This window comes from Trachinotus anak, unplaced genomic scaffold (genome assembly GCF_046630095.1).
Source record: "Trachinotus anak isolate AG129_WGS33_773 ecotype Australia unplaced genomic scaffold, CSIRO_AGI_Tana_v1 ptg000021l, whole genome shotgun sequence".
NCBI classification, from domain to species: Eukaryota; Metazoa; Chordata; class Actinopteri; order Carangiformes; family Carangidae; genus Trachinotus; species Trachinotus anak.
Window position 1 is genome coordinate 11544831 of NW_027273872.1, and position 10553 is coordinate 11555383.

Sequence of the window (10553 nt, forward strand, 5' to 3'; positions counted from 1 at the left end):
CAAACTGGATTCTCTCTTTACATCACTCTCTCTCGCTTGTTTTTCAGTGTCTCTGAATTATTTGATCCTCCACAGGTGCTTTAAAAACACCTTTTAAATCTAAATTCAAACAGTTTTTAGAAGTGTGTTGAATGTAGAGCAGGTGAGGCTCAGTTTGTGTGTTTATGGAAAAAAAGCTGCCTGAGGCGGTTTTTCAGAAGGGGGAAAAAAAAAAAAAAAATGCTGACAGAGCACCTTGTTTCCATAACAACAGACAATCGTTCATTTCAGCTCACCTGTTGCTCCTCTCTGAGCTCTTTCGTACAATCATGCAGCACTTTAGTAGGAACCCCACACTAATACTGCTCTCAAAACTGCCTCGGTTCTTTGTGGCATGGATTACACAAGATGTTGGAAACCCACGTAAAGGGTAAGTGTCATTGATGGTTCTCTAAATGTAAGCAACAAAACCTATGTAAAAATACACAATATTTTAACTCTCTGATCAACAGTAAAAGTTTTCAGTGCTGTTTCAGTGTTGAGTGATTGATGTCTCATAACCTCAGAGCTTCAGTTTAATGTTGTAGCTGATTCGCGTGGAGCTCAGCCTGACTGTTGCATTGTACTGTTACAGAGAGTTAACTATGGCAGTCAGTCACTGTCATGTTACATGTATTTATGTCATATTATGATATGGCATCCATCACTTGACATTGTTAGGTATCACTATTATTTCATGCTCTTTATTGCTGTTGTTTTATATTATGCTCTAGTTTTTTAGTTCTTAGTAAGTGCTATATGGTCATGTTAGAGGTCCTTCGGTAAATAATGTGGCGCTGCAGCTGGTGCTCGGTTAGAAGAAACACAGGCAGCGCTGTTTGAATGTTACAGTCTGGTAGCACCATTTGTGAAGCTACAGCTACAGATAGGATAAATATGACATAGGACACTGGGTGAGAAGCAGCGGGGGTGTAGTGGTGGTAGTGGTGGGGGTGGGGGGTTAGGGGGTGATCTCCAGTTGTGTGATGCCTGATGTGAAAGCTTTCAAGTCGTAACCATGGAAACCTTTCTCATCTCGACACTCTGACAGGACAGTGAACGCAGCGTTGGGACAAAACAAACAGCAGCAGACTGATCTTCCAGTCGGACCAGCTGAACTGCTTTGGTGAAAACCAGACTACAGTGTCAGTGTGTCAAATAAACACACTCCTGTTTGTGTGTGCATGTGTGCGTGAGTATTTGCTCTCCAAATAAAGGATATGTCCTTCTCCTTTTATTGCTCCAGTCAGAGTGTGTTTTAAATATTCATTTCTTCCCACTGAAGCCGGCGTTGCATTAAAATTCCCTTTGCAGCACTAATGGCTATCAGCCCGCGAGGGGTTGGGAGGAGCGAGCAAGGTGGAAGGAAAGAGAAGGAAATAGAGAGAGAGAGGGGGAAGGAGAGAGAGAGAAGGGAGGAAGAGGAAAACAGGACAAGACAACCAGGAATTAAATACATTTGTTTTCTCTCGTACTAAATTAGTATTGACGGCAGCTACCTCCCATACTGCACACACACACAGCCACGGCAAAAACCCAGCCATGTTGAAAATTAATTACTCAAGTGTGTGTGAGGTGATACTGCACACACACACATACACACACAAACACACACACACACATATATATATATATATATATATATATATATATATATATATATATTTACGAGACAGACATATACACACAAGTGAAAGTGGCAGAGCAGGTTCTGCCCAGCTGCTCTGCTACATACTGACAGTTGAAAGGATGGGTATATATGGGTACACTATATATATATATATATGTGTGTGTGTGTGTGTGTGTGTGTGTGTGTGAGACAGTTTGTCTCTGTATAGCTGCTCAGCTGTCGAAGGGGAAAAGCAGCAGGAGAGAAGGAAACAAAGTGGTTCCATGTCGGCCTCAGGATCCATCCTTCCATCAGCACAACAGCATAGAATAGAATAGAAGAGAATAGAAGAGAATCGAATCGAATAGAATGGATGTTTATGGTCCAGCCACACCTAGAATTTTGTCTCTAATCAAGATGTCAAACCTCTAAGTAAAAACTGCTGAATGCTCCTTTTGTTAACATCATGCTCATCATGTGATACTGAACAATATAGACTTGTTATAGACCAATATAGACCTACTGTATTATGACTGTGGGAAACACTAGGGTAATAGGGAACAGGACAACAGGGGAACAACATAGCTTGTCACTACTTCTGCTTTTTCTGCAGTTACCTCAGCATCAACACTAATGTCATGTCTTTCACGTTAGCCATGTTTCGTAATTCTTATCTTGTTCCAAATCAGAAGTTGTCAAGAACGATATTCTGATGTCGGGGGTTTGATCTGTCCCCGTCCACCTCCTCGTCTATGATAAGGTTTTGTAAAAAAGCAAATACATCATGATCCTTAGAATCAGGGCAGCATAGACTAGTAAAATATGAGAAAATAAACTGTCTGGCCATGGTGGTGGAATGAAGGATTAAAGTATTTCAAGCAAGGGTGTGACTTTAGCTCTGTAATCCTGGAAACAACACAAGACACATTGTTAATCTTGATCCTGTGTCTTGTAGGAAACCAGTTCACTGTCTAAGAGCTTTTTGTTGAAAAGCAGCTCAGGAAATTGTTGGAGTTTGTTAACATCTTGTTTGACTTGTTTGACTGCAGCTCCTCTGTCTGCACTCTGAAACACTTTTCATCACGTTTCTCTTCCTGTCCTGCACATCTCTCTAGTCGACAGGTCCCGTGATTATTCTAAACTCTTAACTCTAACTATTTACATGGGCTCGGTCGACTCAGCAGATGTTTTTCAGACTGAAAGCAGCAAAAAAAAAAAAAATGAAGCTGGTGAGATTTAGTCTGGCTTTGTGAGGCTTGAGGAAAAAAAGCAGGAAGGAGAGACGGACATCTTATAGTATTATAGACAAATCTACCCAGTTCCACCATGTGGATCAACCAACTTTCATCTGATGTCGTCTGACAGAGAGAAATTGGAGACTCACGGGCACGTTAGTACAATCCACACACGTGTGGCTCGTCCAGTTCTGAATTATGAAGATGTTAATTTGAAAAGAGGAAATAAACAAATGTAAGGTGACCTCTGGCTTCTTATCTGTTATTGGTGGAGGCTCGCTCAGATATTTGTTGTCACCTTTGACCCCTGATTGTGGATGTGAAGGTGACTCTCCTGATATTAAATTCCGCCATTTGAGCGGACTCAAATCTCTCCATCCAAAGCGGCGAGCGTTCGTTTTTCATCCACTGCAGACAGATGAGAGGAGGAGGGGGAGGAGGAAGTGTTCCGATGGACATTGCCGCTTCCTGATGGAGGACGGGGTGGAGTGGTGGGGTGGGGGTTTGGAGGTGGATCAGGTTCAGACACAATGTCCGACAGCGACCGGCTGATTTTATTGACTGCTCGACAGGCCGCGACGATCGAACAGCGGCTAAATATAGATACAGGGGGGACAGAACAGAACAAGCTGAGTGTGAGTGAGTGTGTGTGTGTGTGTCTGTATTTGTGTGTGTCCAGAGGTGTTCAGGAACATGAGGCAGCATATCTGGCTCCTAAACATTAATGCTGTGGGTCATCGTTAGCCTCGTGATGCTAATGCTGCAGCTGCTATTAGCTGTCTGCTTTCTGCCGTCATTAGCAACGCTAAAGCTGGTGCTGCTCAGGGGCCCTTCACATTAGGAGATGTTAATGCTGCCTTGAGGTAAAGTGACATGGAAGGTAGTGATGGGAAAAGATGCATGACAATAATTTTCAAGTTTCAAGCCTTTTGGGGACCATAAGCAGGATTTTATAACCCTCAGAAGAAAAATAATCAGTGTATCTTATGTATATTCACTGTATGACAAAAAGTACAAACACCAAAAAGGCTCCACTTTAATATTTCATCGGGGGCTGCCTGGCGGCTGCTCAGCCACTGTCAGAGTGCTATTAGCACTGTGTGAAAAAACACAGCTTGTCATTCATTTCACTGAGTTCACCTGTGGACACAGTGGGAGCACTGAGGCAGGGGGCTCTGCCACAAAAAACGCAGGGTCATCCTGCGAGAAAGCCCAACTCTATTTTTTGCTGAAAACATAATTCATTAACACAAGCTGTGACCCAAATCAGGGGCTGCACCCTTCGGAGGCTGTATTTGAGGACCAGTTGCGTCACAGCGGTGCGACTAGGCTGTCCCATTGCGAAGGCTCCCTCAAATGTGGCCTTCTTTTCCTGTTCAGAGCGGTGAATTCACAGGCAGGCTGGTTCTTTATCTGTCTATTTAAAAATCCCATATTGTATAAAGGTAGATGTCCATGTTATTTTTGATTATAAAGCAGGTCTAGGTTCTATATTAATACTGTGAAAGTATCAAAGTGCTCAGTCCACAGAGAAATGCACACAGCCTGTATTCTGAAACTGAGCCTTAAAACAACACAACAAAACAGTCACTGCTCTCAGCCATGCCCCAAGCCCCGCCCACCTTGACCCACCATCCAAGTTTGCAGGATTTGGTTTTTCTGAGTGTTTACCTGAGATCTGCTAGATTTTTATTCGATCACTCTAATAGTAATTTTGTTCAAACTGTCACTTCAAGTTCTCTCAGCGCTTCAGGTATGACTTCATGCAATGACTTACAATCTTCAAAAGCTTAACACGGTAAGAAACTGAAACTCTCAGCAGCGAGCACACACACACACATTTAGCATTTCGTGGTCGCTATCAGAATTTTTTGAAATGGAGTGAGGAGGATGAGGAGGATGAGGAGGATGAGGTGGAGGAAGCGGAGGAGGAGTCACCAGGTCTCCTCCTGAGCAGCCTGTTGAGAAACAAATGGGTGCAACCACAAAAGGAAACCATTTGGATGAAAAGTGGGGGGGGGGTAGTCAGAAAAGCAGGGGAGCAAGAAGGGGGTAGTTAAATGTTTTGAGGACAGAGGGTATGGTTGAAGTGGGAGGGTAGGAGGGGGTGGGGGTGGGGGGGTGGGGGGTGGTAATGGGGCTGACAGTAGTAGTTCAGGTGGGGGGGGGTTGGTGTTGGTGTCAGATGGTGGAGGTCAGGAGTAAAACCAGCATGTGGTCTGGGCTGGACCTCATTTGGATGTGGCTTCATGTTTGCATGGCTACATACCATCCTGAAGCCAGAGAGTATCACAGACTTCCTTAAAAAATGATCCTGTGATAATTTCAACCAACACAGGATAAAGTTAGATTTGATTTGTGGACGGGCAAACTTTTTTTTCATTAATTCTCTTCACATTGGAATTCACTCTTTTATTTTTCTGTCTTCCGTCTTGATGAAACTTTATTCTTCTTTTCTGTGTGTTGCTTCTGCAACATAATTCACACAATTCACACTTGTGAATATCTCAGCTGTGGGTTTTGAAGCTGTATGATCATGAATCATACACAGAGTGTTGATTTGATTATCTTGCTGCACATAACTGTGTTCCCGTCATGCTGCAGACAATCGTTGCTGCTCAGATTGTTGGTTTGCCACTTTCTGTGCTCGCACATTCTGCTCAGTCGACATGTTAGATATTCAGATCAGTCGCAGCTCAGCAAACCCAAATCTAATGAGCTCTAAATTCTGTGGTAAAATGACAACTTTGTGACCAAAAGCGACACGTTTGCCTTTGATGGCCACAGTGTGACGGCTGCTCATGTCTGCTGGAGACTGGAGCCTCTTTAGTTGCCTTTCTTCTGCCTTACCATTCTGTAGAAATGGTATGAACATGGAGTTGGGGTTGGGGGGGTTAAGGCAGCACCGCCTCTGTGTTGGTTGTTGCAGAGTCAGATTGACACCTGTGTCAAAGGGAGTGCCTGCATTGCTTTGTGTGATTCAGTGTAAACAAGCAAAGCCTCCATTGTGAGGGGTTTTCTTAACGGCAATATAGTGGCATCTGTCTGTGATCCACAAGCTCCTCCCCTCTGGCGTGGATGCCATTAAAGAAGCAGACCTGCACTTTGATGCTCGCAGCACCAAACTCCACAGCAGGGCTGAGAGCACGGATGATTTGATCTGGTCTGGAGAAAAGTGCCCGGCTCATTGTTAAGGCGAGGACACGGGGGTGTGCAAGCTAAACCGCACACTGCAGGACACTGAGAGAGAGAGAGAGAGAGAGATAGAGAGAGAGGGAGAGGAGCTGATGTGCTGAGTCAGAAGAGACAGAAACCAGCAGACAGCCTCTGACTGACAGCTCAGATTGTGTTGCCCTTGTAAATCCCACATATCCATTGACACAGAGAGCACAGGCAGCTCTGTAAAGGCAATCCAAGATAGTCCGCAGTACTCTGAAGGGGTCAGCTCAAGTCTTTCTTGGACCTAATACAGGATTTGATAATCCCACATCTCAAAGTTGTAGCCTCCTGAGTGTTTCCCGAGAATTTTCATTAAAATCAAACCAAATCAAATCCTTTTTTCCATGGAAATCCTGTAGAAACCCAAAATTTTTAACGTGTTCATTGGTGTTAATATACGTACGTCTCCACATCCCATTACCACGCATCTGCTGTATCTAAAATACTTAACCTTAAAGTATAATTGTAAAGAAGGACACGGAACAACTTTTGCTGTAGCTTTTCATGCTAAAATGGCAGTGAGAGTGAAAAGACTCCACAGATGGGTCAACAAATGGCTTAATCAGACATGCGGGAGTTCGTTCGCACATGCACCACTGCTCTGAAAAGGCTGGACGCGACAGATCCTCTTTCCCTGCCACTGCAGCAGTGAAAACCTCAGCTCAGGACTGTGAAGATGGTCATCTGCTGCCCTGTAGCTACTCAGATATATTCAATCTGGCAAGACTGCATGTGGCTTTGTGGGGTTTTTTTTTCCCACAGCAAAAATAGTCTTGCCTTCTTTAAGAATTGTTTTCCTACGTTACATATCACCACAACATCCTGTTTTTTTTTAGTTTTTACAATAAAATTACCATAAAACTCTTGTCTCCACCTAACACCTAATAATTTCAATTGGACTACTCAGAAATCCTGAGAGGAACCACTGCATTCCTGAGAACTAATCACTTTGAAATCACAGAGAATATTCAACCATCATCAGGCACTCCAAAATCAGACTGCACCAAAGAATCCAAAAAGAGTCCACTTTTTCTAGTTGCTGGGGTCCCTGCAAGGCATGCTATTCATAAATGTAGTCGTTTTACAAAGCAATACAAAGCAGATTCTTTTGTAGCCTGAAAATGCTGGTCTGAATACAAGAAACTAACACTAAATACAGTGTTGTGCAAGTTCACACTTCACAACAGCTAGCTCAAACTTCAGTTCTCAAAGGATAAAATGAGCTCGTTCAAATGTATACTTAATATTTTGTAGTTCACACCCCCAGCCTCACATCATTGCCACTTCTCAAACTACATGAATAACTGTAAACAACTATACAGTCACAGACAGAAATTACATTTAGAAGATAAGAAAAACCATTGTGAGTGTGTTTTATGTGTATATGCTGCGTTTGACTGAGGTCTTCCTTTATGATTTCTTGGGAACATCATTCACTCACAGATATTTCTGAAGACTGGTAGGATGCTTCAATCGATGTGTCTGTTTATTCAAACTCGTCAAGGAGATTTTTTTCATTGGAATCTGAATTGATTTGTTTATAAAAGTCCTTCAAATGTTCATATGAGCTGACTTCAGCAGCACCAGTAGCTGTGAGCAACTACACACTGCACGAGACACATGCCAGGTGCTGTGAACACTTGCGTGCTGCTGTAAAACCAACAGTTCTTCTTCTTGTATTTTTTTTTTTTTTTTTTGTTCAGTGAATGGAGCTCATCTTGCATGTTCGTGCACAACACTAACTAAATGACTGCAAAACAACACAGACTATAAAAAGCCACTTAACTCCCTGATAAACGCCACTGTGCTGACTGACCACACACTGTAACAACACCACCGTCTCACCACTCCACCTCCGACCCCGTCTGTCTGCCGCCCCACCGACCTCTGACCTCCACTGCAGACAGGAATCCGTCACCGCCTGCCGACCGCCGAGTCGCAGCGCGACCTTTGACCACGTCACCCTCATTAGAGCAAGTGTCATTGAGATGGGAAGGGGGAAACTGAGTGTTAGAGGTTGGCTCCGGTCCTTAGATCGCACAACATTACAAAAAAGCCAATATTAAATATATCAAAAAGGTCAGAGGTCAGAGCAGCCTGCTGACATCTCTGTCTGTCCTCTAAACGCCTCAGGAACTCGTCAACGCTTTGTTAACGAGTCTCTGTGGTTCTAGCAGCTTTTAAATAAGGTGATAGAGATTAAAGGACGACTTTGCTGTTTTTCAGTTATGTTTTACTTCATTTACTGCAAATAATGTACACTTTACATCACAGCTGACTGTTTTCCTATAATGTAATCAGTGTTTTTATACTCATTTAATTCCTTCCAGATGGCCATTAATGTCGTTTCATTTCAGTCTTTTATAAAAAATCAACTTGTAGAGTTGCAGAAAGTTTGTATTTGTTGCAAAAGTGCTTATATTTTATCATCATTTATAATTACACAATTTCTTTAACTTTGTTTTTTTGCAGAAATATTTTAGTCATCTGTGTATATTTTGTCGTCTGATTAACACTAAATTAAGTATGAGACACACACACACACACAGTGAACAGTGGAGAAAGATAAACTACACACACACACTGCCAGCAACAATTAGGCTAATTAATTCATTTGTGGGGTTCAAGTTTCAATTTCATCAGTTTAAATTGGATAATTAACAAACTGCTTTCAGGGGGACCTCACATTCATTTTGGTGGAAAACACACACACACACACACACACACACACACACACAAACTCAGTATTTAGACAACCCTCTTTCTTGTTTACCTGCCGGGGTTAATTAATGCCACTTGTTTGGGGAAGGGACTAATCATCAAGTCCCGCCCACCTCCTCCTCCTCCTCCTCCGGCACCTCATCAGCTATTGGACAGTGGTGAGAATGACAGCATTGTCAGTCCTCTCACCTGTTGCAGCAAATAACAAATTGACAGTTTTTTTTTATTTTTTATTTTTTAATTACCACTGTTTGGACAATCACTATCACAACATTTCTTAAACTTGGTCCCTGCAGGCCACCATATCCTGCACTTAATCAGCCAGTTAACAGAAGCGAGACAATGGCTTTGTGCCAAACTGCCTTCAGATACTGTCAGTGTGACATTATCTGTGTATGTATGTGTGTGTACCATATGGAGACAGTTAAGCAAGAAATAAAGCACTACTGGATGTCTAAGTAATACAGTTGGTGAGGTGGACGTGGCAATTACACAAAGTAGAGGGGCGTTTCCTTAACGTCCTTTATATTCTGCACATTGATTTAAGCTTAAACTACTTTAAACTCTGAATACAAAAGTCCTGAAACTGTTCACATTTGATCACTTGGATTGAGGAAAGTATGCACATAGTCGTGTACATGAATATGGTTGTATACAGTGTATACCAGGGGTCTGCAAGTAAGTTTGACCTTGGGACAGTTTATTTCTAATCCCTTACATGGTGGCCAGAACATAATCAAAGGCTCATGTAATGAATTAATTGATAAAAATGCAACTGTAATTTACTTTGTTACGGTTCACGTGTCTCTGTAGTCCGCAGTCACATATTATATGTCTGACCCGTCGTTGTCATGCAAGCAACAGAACCTTTGGAACGTCCTGTCAGAACTTTTCGGAGTAAAAGCTCACTAAAGCTAGAAATAAGCTAGAAAGGCTCTGTTTGGACATTATAATGAAATATGTGTCTGATATTGTTAGATTAAAAAAAAAAAAAAAAATTATTAAAATAATCTGGCGGGCAAGTTTAAGGCCACGGGCTGCCAGTTGCCTACCACAGATATATACTGTACTAATGAATGGATTGCTGAAGGGGCCTCCTGCACACAAGCCGTTATGCTGTGTACGGTTATGTTGTTGTTTTCTGTCTCCTGCAGGTTGGGTGTCTGTATCCAGGAGCCTGTTGTGTCACAGTTTGTCCATGTACATACAATGATGAGACACTGCACTGTCCTTATAGAGCGACTTCAAGGACCTCAGAGCCTGGAAGACTCAGTTCAGTGCAGACAAAAATAAAATGCTTAAAACCAGGAATAATCTGTCCCTGAATGAAATCCCAGACAGTGGGTCGGCGTGGCTGCTGTCTCTGCTCAAAGGCATTGTGGCAGGCCCACATCTGCTGCTGTTGCCGTGAAACAAGCTCCTCAGGCTGCTGAAGCTGAACACGGGAGGAAACTCTCCTCTCCGCTGACCTCTCAGGGTCAGCTCGAAAAAAACCTCCACCAAAAAATCATCTCCTTCCCACAATCCTCCTGGGCGAGCGGGAGGAAAAGACAGCAGGATGGAGGGAAAGGGGAAGATGAAAGAGAGCAGAGGCGAGTTGCTGGCTTCACTGCCTCATTACTGGGGGCGTTAGTGTGTGTGTATGTAATAGTGTAAGTGTGTGTGTGTGCGTCAGGTACCCAGCTTGTTACCCAGCATGCTGCGGGGGTCAGTGAGGTCAGAGGTTGTGGGTGGTGACTTCCAGTGCATTA

General features: G+C 43.0%; 1 long non-coding RNA gene across 1 annotated transcript; it reads left to right on the forward strand.

The window, feature by feature from the left end:
- The first annotated feature begins 259 nt into the window (after positions 1-259).
- Positions 260-1255, forward strand: LOC139606333 (uncharacterized). The gene is made up of 2 exons (XR_011684606.1): positions 260-409; positions 1070-1255. It is a non-coding gene; the product is annotated as an uncharacterized lncRNA (long non-coding RNA).
- The last annotated feature ends 9298 nt before the right edge of the window (positions 1256-10553 follow it).